The following is a 16,782-nucleotide window of genomic DNA, read 5'->3' on the forward strand; positions in this document are numbered from 1 at the left end:
TCATAGTAGCCAATACCAGTCATATCACCTTTAGGTCTTTGTGCAATAATTTTCTCATCAACCTTTTTAGTACTAGAATACAACTTCTTAAGATGTTTTTTGTATTGTACTTCTCATGTTTTATATATTGTAGCTATGTACTCTCAAGTCTAGTTATCACCTTGGTAAGTTTGGATTTGAGATTTCAATTCTCAGATCTCAAATCTGATTGAATTTCCTTCTTATCTTCTATCAAACTCATCATAAGATTGATGATTTTACTTTTTAGGTTCATTTTTTAGAATTGCATTCCCCTTTTTAATCTTAGACACTACATCACTATCTTTGATCTAGTCATTTCACTCATTCTTCTTGGAATTATTAGATTCAATCTTCTCTTTTAGCTTCTAAATGGTCTCTTTTTCCTCTTTATATTTTCTCTTCTGATTGTCTCTTTATTTTATGATTATATCAATTTCCTCAAGAGCTTCCTTCAAATTCTTCTATAACTGATCCATATCCATAATGACCTTACTCAAGCTATTAGGCCTCCTCTAAGTAAATTTCTTTGATACCAATTGTTAGAAATAGAAAATATTGAGAGGGAGGGGGATGAATCAGTATTCCACAAAATTTTCTCCAACTATGGATATCTTTAACAATCTTAAAATATGCACATGTGATTAAACTAAAAGGTAAACATAGTAGTAACAAAATGCAACTTATAACACCATTATTTGTTAACTAGGGAAACCCTAGCGAACGAAAAATGTTGATGGGGATAGTACCCAAAAAATGATCTACTAATCAAAAGTATCTTGTGAAAGATATTAACCCTGTTAGGAGTCTAAGAAGCCTCAACCCTATTAGGAGTTGATATTATATTTTAAAAAGTAGCAAGATGATCCCCCTACTCGAACATGCATATACAATTATATATTCTATACACAAAATGTATAGCTTAAAAAGACTCTTAATAATGTTGATATCTTCAATATTTGATTTGTCCTTTATAGCTTTATGTACACAACTTTTCATATATTTTCATTTCTTCGCTCTAACATAAAGTTCACATCATATAGAAACAAACATTTTAATGTCCAAAGACATCACATAACTTTGCATATAGACAGCTTTCTTTTATATTTTTTCATTTTCTCTTGTCAACCTTCAAGTCTTCACACGTGTCCCAAAACACAAAATTGACCTTCTCCCACTTAGGGTTAACATCTTGGATGTCATCCCTAATTAGTTAAGTAATTATTTTGGTAAAGAAAAATAATTCCTTAAGATAAATTACCATTTCCTTTCCTCTTCTCTATTTTGTTTATACATGATTGAAATTGATAAAACTTTAATATCTTCCCTCAAGTGTGCACATGCAAAATCACTCACTATAAACTTTTCCAATCAACAAGGTGGCTCTGCTATTAGTTATTCATTATAACACTTGAAAATTTTATAAGTCATCTTCTCTAAAAATGACTACATAATCTTCTCACTAAACATAGCATATATTTGGAAACTACAATTGGAACAATTGTTGTTTTCATTAATGTCAAACCTATTGGTGAGACAGTTTGGTATCTTATGTAAGTGTCACATCTATTTTATTGATGAAGTATTTGAAATTTTATTTATCACAAAAGGATCAAGAAGAAAGGTTGAGTTATGAAGAGGACACTATAAATGGACACTTGATTAGGTGGAATTTGACAAGATAAATTTATTGTTTAAATCATTTTACAAGTGGAGAAGATAGTAATACTCAAGTCTTGAAAGTGTGAACAAAGACAGATGAAATGCATAGGCTTGACTGAGCAATCTAGTAGAAGACTAAAGAATTTTAAAGTACATGTCAAGTGATGCTAGTGTCGACTGAGCTCTAGAAAGGCCAAGTAAAATTAGTATTAACCAAGCATTGGAATTAACCTAGTGATAGTGTATGTACCAGGAAAGAAATTTAGTAGTGATTGAATAACCCAGTGATGACCAAGTGTCAGAACAGAGTGTTGCCCAAGGAACAACATTTTAATAGTTTATGAGAAATCATAATTTTCAATAGACTAAGTTCATTTCTTGGAATATGAAAATAAAGTTGAAGAAAAGGAATGATGAGTTGGATAATTTAATATCAGAAGAGGATTAGAATGACCTAAGGAATGGATTCCAAGAGAAGTTTCTAAAAAATAAGAGAATAAAAAAAATGATGATTAGATTCATTGTATGTGATGAATCTAACCATAAACCCTAAGATCTATGATGATGATTAAGTAGAAAAAAGATTAGAATTACCTATTTAATTAGGTACAAGGGAAAACTTTATGAATGTACCAAAGAGTTTTAAAAGTTGGAGCAATTGCTAATGTTATTGACTAAAGAATCTAAGTAGAAGGATGAGATGAGTTGAGAAGAAGTGAAGTGTGATTCCTTGAAGGGTTGCAAAGTGAATCAAAGACAAAGATGAAAATTGATTCTAAATAGTAAACTAGTTTGTGAGATAAAAAAAGATCTATATATTCAAAGTGAGTTGTACTTAATAAATCAAATCTCTCTTGTTACTTTCTAACCATTGTAAACAATATTTGAAATCCTTTAATCAAGGTTGACCTAATAGTCATATGTAAATCCTCCAACAAGGTGACATTCTGAGGGAATGTTCTATAAGTCCTCTAACAAGGCCACTCCTAAAAGGGTGATTAAATCCTTTAACAAGGTCACATTTAATAGTGTGGTTTGTAACCTTTAAGAGGGTTGACTCCTAATAGAGTTGGTGTAGGAGCACCTAGAATCTAGGGTAAGGTCCTGAAGCATTTTGGCTTGTAGATGGTTCTATCTAACCATAAATGAATAAGGGCTAAATATAAAGTCCCAAGGGTTTGACTAGGGGTAGATAGATAGGTGAGTGAATGAAATGTCCTTAGGTTGTCAATATTGCTTAAAATGGCTTGAATAGGTCAAGGGTTGACCAAGAGTTGACTAAAAAGTCTAATGTTTAAGAATGGTGTTGGAAGTTGGTTTTGGAATATATGAGACTCATATGTAAGATTTTTGGACTTGTATATGGTCATAAAGAAAAGTTGCTAAAGCAATTTTACATTTTTGCCAAAGTTGTATTTGACAACTTTGACAAATTTTTGCCAAACTGAATGAATTTGGATTTTTCAATTATTGGATCTGAATAGTAAGAAATAGGACCTATCCTCAACCTAAATTCCTAAAAGGAATGATCCAAATTAATTAACCATAAGAAAGTGATCAATGCACAAATGGATCAAGCAATGGAGAATAGGGAGAAAGGAGGAGATCCTATAATCTTTGGTATGGCAAAGTATGTACTTAAAATCTGAAATGAATAGAAGAAAAATACTAAGCTCAAAATAGGACAAATACAAAAAATTCTGATTTTTGATGTTTGTGTATAGTTTTGGGGAATTCTACAATCTGTTCTAGACTAGAAATGTCGATTCAAAGAAAAACCAGAAAACTTTTGTACTTTTGAATGCAAGTCGACCTTGACCTAGATGGAGGGGTAGAATATTATCCCAAGGCACAATTGTGCCCCAAAAATTTTACCTTGACCTACACATCTTTGACAAAATTTTTTTTTGCAGATCCCACAAGTTTGATGAAAAGAGTATCCAAATCTGCACTTTAATTTGCTGTTCCATACTTGTATCTACAAGAAAAATGGTTTTGTTGTTTGGATGAAGGGTTTTCCTTTGTCAAACCCTAGTTTGGAATCTAGCAATAAGGAATGCTAGCAAGTAGTAGAAGTAAATCTAACAATGAAGTTATGATACTAAATAGATATGCAATTGTATTTGAAATGTAAACAAGTATATTGATATGAAATCTTGAACATAACAGTAGTAAATATAAATAAAAACCTCCATGATTGTATTCTTGGAATCCACCTTGATAGAAGAATGAAAAGATCTTGAAGATGAATAAAGGATCTTGAAGGAAGATCACACCACCATGATGGTTGGATCTAGGGTTTAAATGATAAATCTTGAATGCTTGAACCAAATCCCTTCAAAGGCTTGAATGCTTCAATCCTTGATCTTCAATGGAAAACTTGAATGCTTGGAATGCTTGCTTGAAAATACTAGATGATGGTTCATAGATACTCTCTTCAAAAGTAGTTTCTCATAGCAATTGCATGGATAGATTGTAGATAGTTTATAGAATATGGATGCACTTATGAAAAGTGGATGTCAAAATGAGGGAAGAAGGCTTCCTTATATAGAGATCTAGGGCACAAACTTTTAGAGAAGGATGAAATTGTAGAATTAAATCTTAGTTAACCTTAAACCCTAGAAATGGACCTATACTAAATGTAATTTAAGAGTGTACCATTCTAAAACTTGAAATGGTCAATCTGGAAGTAGGAAAATAAAAATTTCCAGAGCTCAATATCCCAAAACCTCCAGAAATTGAAAATTAAACCTGGGGTTAGGGATGAGTTTGACGCTACCCTAGGTCAAGGTCAAGGTTATCCTTGACCTAGGTTAGGATTGAGATCAACCTTGACCTAAAAGGTCATTCTTGATCCAAAAAGTCAAATTTCTCAGTTTCACAATGAAAGTTATCAGAAATAGGCTAGAAATAGAGAGAGAGAGAGAAGTAGAATAAGGGAAAACAACTAGATCTATGCAAAGACCTATTCAATTAACTTGACATGACCCTAGACCACTTATTTAGAGGGCTAAACACTCTAAACATGAAAGTTCTTCCATTTTAATACAATACATTTAGCCCCCACTTTAGCAAGAGTATGGAGTCAATGTAAAATCTTGGTAAAGGAGAAGAAGAAAAGAGAACCAAGTGGATTCATCATGACATAAAATTACACTTAACTAAGGACACAAGTCCCCAGGCTAAGATTTCTAACTCAACATACACACATGAGGGTGTAAAAAGAAAAAGAAAACCAAAACAACATAATAGAAAGGGTTAGTACTAAACAAACCCTTATCAACTAGCAAAAGAAACCTTGCTAAGTCATATTTCTCATATAATATCATATTTAGAAAGCTATCATAAAACATAAATGATTACATAATAAAGACAGGAGAAACACTATAAATAACATAGCTTCATGATCTAGTCCTACTAACATGAAAGCAAAAAAGAAAGAAAAGAAGAAGTGATTACCTCACCTAGTAAGATGGCCACCTTACCTTGAATCACTAAAAGAGATGGAGATTCAAATAGGTGGCCAAACCTAATAGTTCACCCATAAACTGTGCTTGCAATTGTAATGCATCTTTTGATAGCTTATAGAATACCCATAGATCCACCTTATTTTATTACTATGAATATGAAATGTGTATCTCCTCAAGATTTAGCAACTTATGTGCATTACCTTCAAAAGATTTAACATATTGAAAATTGAAAAATGTGTATCTCTTTAGGATTTAGCAACTTATGTGCATTACCTTTAGAGGACTTAGCAATGCATGTCTCTTCAAGATTTAGCAACTTATGTGTGTTACCTTTAGAGAATTTAGAATATAAAAAATTTGAAAAATGTGTGTCTCTTCAGGATTTAGCAACTTATGTGTGTTACCTTCTAAGATTTAGCATGGAAATTAAAAAAACTATAGTACAAGGGAGACCCTATATATGCCTCCCTCCTTATTGTGGCTATCTACTAGACATGATAAGGAAGAGGAAGAGGAAGAGGAAGAGGATACCTACTTCACAAGGCAAGGAAATATCTTGTTTAACAACAATATAGACTATATTCTTAATTAGGGATATTGACCCCTACATCCAAGAGTATATATAATCATGAAAAGAATATGTCACTTATGGAAAAAAAATCCTCAAAGAAAGAGATCTTATCAAAAAGACCCCCACCACAGAGGAGTACTTTTAGATAAAATATCATCTTTCAAAGATAAAATAAGTGAGAACAAAGATTCAATCATCAAACCCCCTATAAAGAAGAGGAAGAGGAATCTTTGGAATGAGGAAAATGACTCTAACACCAAATCAAGGGTAAGAGTTTATAAAGAACACAATTTTCAACATAGAGAAGAGGTGATGACCTAGGACAATAACCTCTTATGAAAAAAGATTATCCATAGTCAAATCATCTATCAATATGAAGAAATAATATTGCAATATAAACAAGTACCACTAAACTAAGGAAAGTAATGTTGGAATATAGGCACCACTGAGAGGGGTGGGGGGGGGGGGTGGAGTGAATCAGTGGTTTAAAATACTTTTTCAAAACTTGAAACAATTATAAGTTATAAAATTTAACACATGAACAAGATAGTTAATCAATAACAAAGTGACACAATATTTTAATGTGGAAAACCCCTTAGGGTAAAAAACCACTTTGAATCTAAAACTTTATTGGCCTCTTGGGGAAATCTTATAGAGCTACAACTCTGGGAAGCACCAACACCCTGTTTTAGAAACACCAATTTCAAGAAACACTAATCTCTTACACTTGAAGCACCAAATTTATGAATACAAGAAGCATAAACTTCCAAAATGAACAAATCAGATATAAAATTAGAGTATCATCTTTGTTACAACACAAATCATGAATCACTAGTTTCAACTTTTGTTGGAAACATAATGTAGGATATACTTCTATTCTCCTCAAAACATCCAATTTCTAAATATATTTTCTTTTTCCATTAAAATATTTGATCAAATACTGATATGAATGAATGAAGAAGTAATATATAATCCTTCTTCTACCTCTGATAAAATTTTTCAATGAAAATCAAATCACAAATATGAAAATAGAAACATAAAGCATTACCCTCTTCTTTGTTGTTAATAATATGCCTGCAAACTGTTTAGACTACAAGGAATTTCACACCAATCTTGCAACTTATGTCAAAACCACCTATTGGATGTTTTAGAGGAATTTATCCTCTACTTATAAACCAAGAAAGTTGAAATTTTGGAGGTAGGTACATACCCCAAACTTGCATTAGACCAAAACCGCTCAAAACTACTAAAATTTTCATAACAATTTGGTAACTATTTCTGATAAATAAACTTTCCCTCTTTCCATACAAGTGTTATGCCAAAAATAAAAAAGAATCATTTTAGATAACTCAATGACCTTTCCAAAAAGGTATCATAGTTGGGGCCTATCTGATACAAAAGCTTGTCTACTTTCTCATAGACCAAAATTGTTTTTTTATAACCATTTTCTAAACCAATGTGAACATTAAGTGTTAATTGTATAGCACATAAGTATTTGTCTTTAATATGTTTTGAAAAATATTGAAGGTCATCAAATAAGATAACTACATGATGTTAAGCATATCATATGCTCATTATAATTTCATTATTAACATCAATGACAACAATCAAAGACCAAATACCAAGGGTTCAATGTACTCCCCCTTTGGCATTGATGTTAATACCAACTTCCACTTGTATATCCATCTGTACCTATATATCCTATATCTATACCTCTATATCCATGTGTACTTGTATATCTTATATCTATACCTATACCTATATATCCATCATGTAGACATCTTCATCTTCATTTTTCTCTCCCTTTAACATCAACGATAAAGGAGATATACCAAAGTTTCAGTGTAACAAAAAGATAAGTAAAATATGCTCCCCTTAAAACCTATCACTCATTTATGAACTTATGAAAGAGAAGAGAGGGATAAAACCCCCTTACAAACCAATCTAGCCTTGTTCCTTTATATCTTTCCATTTTCATCAAGTTTATTTCTAAAGATCCATTTAACACCTATTACATGTTTATCTTCAGGTCTAGGCATTAATTCCCAAGTTTTATTCTTTTCAATTTGACTTAGTTCCTCTTTCATAGCATTAACCCAAAACTCATCCATACTATCTTCTTTATATGATTTAGGCTCAATTTAAGATAACAAACAAAGGTTAGCACATTCAATAGATGTAATTCTTGTTCTTGTTTGAATACCTGCATGTTTATCCCCTATAATTTGTTCTTGAGGATGATACTTCTTCAATCTTGTTCTTGTAGCCTTTGTACCTATGGGTTTTGGTGTTTCTATTTGATCTTTTATCTCTTCTTCACCTTCATCAACTTTATTATTTTCTTGTTTCAAGTCTTTATCACTATCTTGTTAGAAAGTATTATCCATTCTTATTTCCTTTTTATCTTGCACAAATTCATCTTCTTTCACATGTACACTTTCAACAAGTTTATTCAACCTTTTATTAAAACATTTGTAAGCTTTACTTTGAGAAGAATATTCTAAAAAATTCCTTCATCACATCTTGAATCAAATCTTCTTATTTTATCATTATAATTCTTAATAAAGCATCTACTTCCAAAAATTCTAAAATTCTTAACAAATGCAGAATGTTCATACCATAACTCATAAGGAGCGTATTTAGTATTTACCCTTAGTTGTGCCCTGTTTAAAATATATACTACTATGTGAACTACTTCTTTCCAATACTTGTTTGATACTTTAGATTCATCTAGCATAGTCCTTTCCATTTCTTTCACTGTTCGATTCTTTCTCTCAACAACTCTGTTTTGTTGAGGTGTCTTGGATGCTACATATTGTCTTTTGATGCCATGTTTTTAATAATAATCAATAAATTCATCTAAAGTAAAATCACCACCTTTATCTGATCACAAGCATTTAATCTTCATGTCTGACTCATTTGCAACCATTTTCATAAAAATCTTAAACTTGTTAAATGCATTTGATTTATGTTTTAAGAAGGTTACCCATGCCATTCTTGTATAATCATCTATAAATAACATGAAATACTTTTCACATTTAATGATATTGTCCTTGTAGGACCACATAAATTAGTATGTACTAATTGCAATGGTTTAGAAGTGAAATATTCTTTTGAAGGAAAAGATGCCTTTTTTTGTTTACCATGTTGACACCTTGCACAAATAACATTCTTTGGCTTATACATGGCATATCTCTTACTTTCTGATGCTTACTAACTTTTACCAAGTTGTCAAAATTCAAGTGCCCAAGCCTTTTGTTCCATAACCAACTTTCATTCACTTGTACCATAAGACAAACATCTTCATGATTGTTAGTGTTTGTGATATCATTTAAATTGTATACATTCCCTTTAGATCTTTTACCTGATGCAACCAAATGTCCAAATTTTAATTTGATTTCACAACCATGGTCATAAAAAAAAACTTTCATATCCATGATCAAAAATTTGACTAATACTTAGAAGATTGTACTTTAATCCATCAACATAATACACATCATGAATGGACATTTTTTCACGAAGCATCAAAGAACCCAAACCTTTAATTTGCCTCGAAGAATCATCACCAAAACTTGCATTGCCACCTTTATAGTTAATCAATTTGTCAAACTTTGTTCTATCTCTTGTCATGTGTCTAGAACAACCACTATAAATCATCCACAAGTCCTTTTCTTTATAATGTAAAGCCATTTGAACAAACATAGAGTTATTAATCTTAGGCCTCCATATCTTAGTCACTTTAGTATCAAATTCTTTATCAACTTGTAGACTAGCATAAGATTGATCATTATGAATTGACTTAGTTTTGCAATTACTCATAAAATGACCAAAGAGATTGCATTTGTAACATCTTAGACCATTCATTTTGGGAAAGGAATAACCAAAATAAACTTTGAATACCTCCTTGACATGTATCCACAATTACTTATTCTATGTCCATATTGATGACATATAAAGTAATACCCATCAAACAAAGAAGTGAACTTGTTTGAGTATCTTTTACCCTTGAATGAAATGCTTGATATAATCTGATTTTTATCATTAGAAGTCTGATTAAAATTTTCATTTGAAGTGGTAGAATTCTGATTTGAATCCTTACTTTCAGATTTAAATATCTCGAATAAAGATTTATCTTTCTTGTCACTAGAACATTATCCAAGTTCAAAACCAATTCCTATTACATCATCAATTCTTCTTTGTTTCCTTAACATATCATCTAAAGTAGTGTTCTCATATTTTTCTAACTTTTTTCTATATGATACTACTTCATTCATTAACCTTGTACATTGCTGATCTTTAGAACTTAAATCTTCCTTAGTGACAAAGACAATTCTCTTTTGTTCCTCAACTTGTAATTTCAATTCTATAACTTGTTGAATTAATTCCTTAGTTTTTTTTTCAAAGTTTTAGATTATGGTAAAAATAGGTTTTGAAGGGGCCCCAAAACCCTTTAACAAAAATAGAAAAGATATAACATGAAGCACAACCAGGTTTTATAAGAATCTAAAACCTACTGTTAAAATAGTATCAAAATCAGGTTTTACAGGGACTTGAAACCACAAAAATAATCCAAAAAGTGAACCCAAGTTTTACAAGGACCTGGAACCTAGTTTAAACAACAGATAAGAAACCAAAAATTACAACCATAAATAGTAACCATATACTAGGACCAATAACTGAGACTAGGACTAGAACAAAAACTAGAGACCAAACACCAGGAAAAGATGCTATTGTAGCTCTTTGATCATTTTGACCACTTCTTTACCAATCTCCACATCATCTTGAATGGAATCAGCAGTCAAACCACCAGTAGCCTCCATAGCTCTCTTCCTAGAACTCTACCTGGTTCTCTTACTCAGACCCCCTGGCGACATAATTTCTTCATTGGTCTTCTTTCCAAGACTACAATAGCTACACATATACTATATGTAACCTATTCCATTTTGTTACGCCTTTCCTTGATAAGTAGCTCTAGGTTTTGTTCATAGTCTTTAAGTTTGTTTGGTATGTTCCCCACCTAGATTTTCACCTGATTGAGCATATCTCAGTCCATATCTTGATTTTTTTGTAAATTTTCCACCTTCTTTTTGAGACTCATTAACTTGTTATACAACCATGAGTCATCTTGCAGTATGGTATCAGCTTTTAAATTTGTAATGTGCAAAAAGGAGAGCATGGAATCTCTATGTGGTGAGCCATATTTATCCTTCTTGACATCAGCTCTGGTTGGAGACATCTCCTTCTCAGTTCAATCCTCCTCCCTCAAATTGTCCTTCTTATCCTATTCTATCTCCTCTATATCATCCCTTAGTTCTTTCAAGTGGTCACTCTGGTTTCCCCCTTCTCCAACATTACCCATTTCAATATTTTCCTCACTATTCTCATCCTCATCCTCTTTCCCACTTTTTTCCTTGCTATCTAGGTATCCTTCTAGATTGGAGCTAAAATCACTCTCATTTCCATTTTCTTCTTCCTCCTTATTTTCCAAGTTTTCTGATTCAATGGCCTCTTCCACATTGTACTAAGGAGTATCCTAGGTTTCATGTTTCAGACTCCTCTTCTTACCCTTAACACTATCATCCCCCTTACTCTTCCTAGAGTAGGGTTTAGTGGTAGGGTCCTTATTTTTATCTACCAAAGGAGAAGAGACAATGGCCATATTTTTATAGTGACCTTCTATGAGAAGAATCAACCCTTCATGCAATATAGGATGTGACTCTTTTTTCCTATGGGCTTGTAGACTTTGAAGAAGAGAGAATATCAAATAAAATGGAAAAGAGAGTTTATCTTTATGCCTAAAATGATTGAGGAAGACAAAATGAAATTTATGCACTCTTTTATTTCTACCATCTAGGATAAAATACTCATGCATAGATGACAACACATCTTTCTATATGGTCTTTATCTAGTCTAGTTCATAGAAATCTCCATTTTTCTCTAGGTTTTTCTCCTTAGCTTCCATTTAAGAAATTTCTTGAATGCAACATTTGAGATAATTGTCTATTTTCTGAACTTAATTCCTTCCATGGGTAGACCCATAATCTCTTCTATAAAATTCTTAGTCAATTGCATAGTGATGCCATGCAGAGTGACCTTGTCCTCTATCCAATTTTTGAAGAAAGTTGTGGTAAAATAGGGTTTAAACCCATGAAGGCACTCCAAGAAATTAGTCACCTTCCCCTTTTATAGAATCTTCCAAACATCCTTTTTCTCCTTCCAAGCTTCGCAATTTTGGGGTTCCTATTTTCATGGCTTTCCTCCCATTTTTAGAGAATTCAAAATGCTAAACCAAACCAAATTCAATAGAAGGCGAAAGGCATATGAATTAAGCATACAAAGATTATTTATTAAAACAAATAAAACCCTCTTTACTCTAGATACATGCAATGCTAGGATTGCAATCACATAAATGTACTTCCTCAGGGAAGGAATTCTGACACCCGTATGCCCATTTCCAAAAATCATTAATTTGCTAATCTTGGCATATCTTTCCCACCATTGCATGAGTAGAATCATAATTGATGAGGGCTTTGAGATCCATGTTTTTGCTGAGATCACCATTCCACATCATCTTATTAACCATTTAAACTGCATAGTTGGTAACCTAGTCGGCCACCCCATTGCCTTCATGGTAAGTGTGGGATATAATCACTTTTTCAAATTTATTTAATAAATTTTAAATTTCCATCACACTTGCCTCAATCGACCAACTGATTGATTTTTTATTATTGAGCATAGTTATAATGTTTAACAAATCACCTTCTAACTAGAGGTAAAGATAACCACTTTCAACTGCTAACCTTATAGTATAAAGAGCAGTAGTAGCTTTTGCTATTTGACTATTAGAATCACCTATAGGGAAATGATATCAATTATATTACTTTTATGATCTCTTAAGACTTCTCCACACCCTAATCTTCTTGGATTACCCTTAGTAGCACCATCAAAGTTTCCTTTGATCCAACCAATAGGAGGAGCCATCCATCTGGTATTCAATCTTGGGTTATCTTTTTTCAAATGAGATCCTTTTGATTGCATCAGATTATCAATATGGAAAGTAAGATTGCTTTTCCTCTAAGACTTGAAACTTTCCTTAATGGCTCTAACAATATTCTATCCAAGCACCCATCTTGGAAAATCTTTATTTCTAAAAATTTTGTTGTTTCTTTCTTTCTAGATGTCCCACTAGAGATGGGGAAGAGTTATTTTCCAAAGAAAATCCACATCAAGATCCTTTGAAGGGCACCTTCAACTTTTAAAACAAAGTTCAACATTACTTTGATGGGCCCAAGTTATGTTACAGTAGGTGAGAACAATATTCCACACTTGTTGACTATAAGAGCAATTCAAGAACAATTGGTTTCTATCTTTGAATCCATCTTTACATAGAATGCATCTATTCACTACATTAATTCCTCTTTTTTGTAGATTATCCTAAGTGAGGATTTTTTTTTTTGAAGCAAAGTCCAATAGAAGATATTTATTTTAGGAATAAGACCCTTTATCTAGGCTCGAGACCATAGAGGTTCGATACCTTTCTCTTTTGAAGTAAACAAAGAAGAGACTTTAAACTAACCACTAGGATCAGCATTCCATATCATCTCATCCTCATGTTTAGGATATAGAGAAAAGGCATTCAAACTTAATTGTATATTAATAAAAATTTGGTCAACATCAATCAAGTTCACCCAAGTATTCTCCTGCCAATAATGTCCCACTAAAATACCAAACATTTGCTTACACCTGTCTACTTGAGTGGTGTCTTGAAAATCATCATTCAGAGGATGATCTAGCAACCAAACATCTTCACAAAAATCTCACTTTTTGCCCATTTCCAATTTTCCAGGAATAACCCTTACTAAGAATGTTCTTTTTTCCTTGAATAGCTCCCCATATAGCATATGGAGAAAGAACATTTGGAGTTGAAAGGAAATCAACTATAGAATTAGCATTAAAAAGGTATTTATGCTTCCATATAGTGCTCCATTCCTTATCATCATGATAAGTTCTCCAACCTTGTTTTTCTCAAAGAGCCCTATTCATACTTCTTATAGACCTGATCCCCAATCCACCATCTTTGATAGGTTTAAAAATTTGATCCCATGCAATAAGAGTCATTCTCTTCTCTTCCTCAGTGCCAGTCCATAAGAAATTCCTTTGAATTTTATCAATAGTATCTACAAATTTGATTGGAATTCTAAAAAGACTCAAAGCATAAGTAGGAATACTTTGAAGACATGCTTTAAGAAGAGTAATTTTACTTGCTTGACTCAAAAGATTTCCTTTCCAGCCTACCAACTTCTTATTAAACTTCATAATGAGATCCTTTTAAAAGGAATTAGGAACCTTCAAACCAAGAGGAAGCCCTAGGTAAATAGAGGGAAAAGATCCAATAGAGCACCCAAGAATTTTGGCAATTTTGTTTTGTCTGAGGATTGGAGTATTAATTAAAAAAAAAAAAAACTTTTATGTCAATTAGTCAACTAACCCAAGGATGAGGAGTAAAAATTAAGAGCTTGCTTGAGATTCCTTGCTTCAATAACTTCAAATTTACCCATAAAAATAGTATCATCTACAAACTGACCATGAGAGAAAGTAAGGGGATGAGAGGAAGGCTAAAGACCTTTAATAATTCCTTTTTGAACCAAGTCCCCTACATATCTCCCCAGACAATTAGCCATAATAACAAAGAGAATGGGGGATAAGGGGTCACCCTATCTCAGACCTCTAGAGGGATTGAAAAAATAAGAAGAACTACCATTAACCAAGATAGCAATGGAAGAAGTAAAGATCAATTAATAAATAGCTCCAACAACCTTATGATCAAAACCAAAGGCATGTAGAATCTTAGAAAGGAAAGCCCATTCAACTCTATCATATGCTTTTGCAATATCAACTTTCATAATAAATCCCTGATTATTAGAAGAAGACAAAGAGTGAATATTCTCATGGGCTGCAATAATTGAGCTAAGAATTTGTCTACTTGGGATGAAGCCATTTTTTTGATTAGAAATAAGAGAAGGAAGCATAAGGAGTAGCCTGGAAGTAAGGACCTTAGAAATAATTTTGTAAAAGGAGTTGCAACGACTAATTAGTCTAAACTAGTTTGGAGAAACAACTCCAATCTTTTTGGGAATTAGACAAAGGAATGTGGAATTGATTTCCTTTAGTACTTTTTTAGCTCCAAAAAATTCCTTCACATCATGACACACATCTTTCCCAACTAGTGTCCATGACTTCTAGAAAAAGAACATGGGAAAACCATCTAGACCAGGTGCTTTATCTCCCCCTAATGAACACATAGCTTTAAAGATTTCTTCTTCCTTGGGAATGGATCCTAACAATTTATTCTTCTCCTTCATAACTAAAGGTGGGATCACCTTTAAAAGCTCGACCTAGTGAAGAAGATTAATGTTAGGATCAACAGTCATTAAAGAAGAGAAAAAGGAAACCATTTCTTCCATAATATTATTATCCTTAGAAATCTTCAAATCTCCCTGTTTTATGTATGATATGCAAGTTTTGGCTCTATGCTTCAAAGTAGAGGGATGGAAAAATCTTGTATTTTTATCTCCTTCATTCAACCATGTCAATCTAGATCTTTGCCTACAATAGATTTCTTCTTTAGTGATTATATCATGATATTGGGCCAATTTTTAATTTTTTTTAATAACAAGTTCAGGAGTTTATCCTTCCTTCTATATGTTATCTTGAATGGTTTGAAGTTTTTCCTTTATACCTACTTTATTCTAAAAAATGTTACCAAAACAATTTTTGTTCCAAATTTTAACCATCTTTTTGACATTCCTAAGCTTGGAAGCAACTCTATAAAGAGTTGTACCTTCAACATCTATATTCCACCATTCAACCAGTTTACTTTCAAAATATGGGTGCTGCATCCACATTTTTTCAAATTTGGAAGGGAAGTTTTTCTTAATATTTATCTTTATAGCAGTAAAGATCAGAGGGACATGATCTGATCCAATTTTCTAAAAAGCTTCCAGCTTACAAGTGAACTCTTTGGTACAATTAGGTGAGATAAGAGCTCTATCAAGATGAGCCTAAACATAATCAATTCCTATTCTCTTATTGCTCTAGGTAAACTAAAATCCATGAAGATCTATATCCATTAAACCCTCCTTATTAATAAAATCCATGAGATCCAATTGACCTTCTAGCTAGCTCACATTTCCTCCCTTTTCTCATGTTCATAAAGAGGAACATTAAAATCTCCCATAATGATCCATTGCCCAAAATAGTCATTACTTTTTATATGTGAAAGAGTATCCCAAACCTTTTTCCTAAGGTTCTTAGTATTGGGAGCATACATATTAGCAATATACCACTCCTTATTATGATCAACACTGGTAAATTTAACCACCATAAGATGTTTACTAGCATTCAAAATAGTTCCTGAGATATAATTCTTCTTCCATAACATCAAGGTTCCCCCTGAAGCTCCTTCTGAACTGCTAGCTTTTAAATAGTAATATTTGAAAGACTTAATTTATTCAGCTTTCTCTTTCTCCATCTTTGTTTCTTGCAAAACAAGAAAATCTAGCTTCTACTCTCTAACAAAATTCCTAACAACATCAAGTTTATGCATACTATTAAAACCCCTAATATTCCAATCAATAATTTTCATTTCAATTTCTTAGGAGTAATATCCAAAATAGTTGCTTGTCTATCATCAGCAATATTCTGCATACTTTCCATTTCTTTGGTTTTTCTAGAGAATTTTCTTCCAGGTTTATCCAACATGCCAACATTTGGTTTAAGCTTAGCTTGCTGATCCACTTTACTACTCCTTGTCTCCACTTCCTTGGGGGCTATATTACTCTTCTTTTTAGGTTTTTCCCTTTGATTTGGTTTTTGTTTCAAATCCTTAATTCCCTTCTTCCTTCATTTCTTCAATATCAGGGTCATTCCTAAAGGGAACAATATCTTTACAATCAGACATCTCTTGAGGCATTGAGTCTAGTTCCTGATAATTAGCCACATGGATGTTTTGGGATTCTCCCTTCTCTATCAGATTTCTAGAGTCAGAATGGATTTCCCCTT

This window comes from Cupressus sempervirens, chromosome 1 (assembly GCF_028749045.1).
Source record: "Cupressus sempervirens isolate cs-2001-9-10 chromosome 1, ASM2874904v1, whole genome shotgun sequence".
NCBI classification, from domain to species: domain Eukaryota; kingdom Viridiplantae; phylum Streptophyta; class Pinopsida; order Cupressales; family Cupressaceae; genus Cupressus; species Cupressus sempervirens.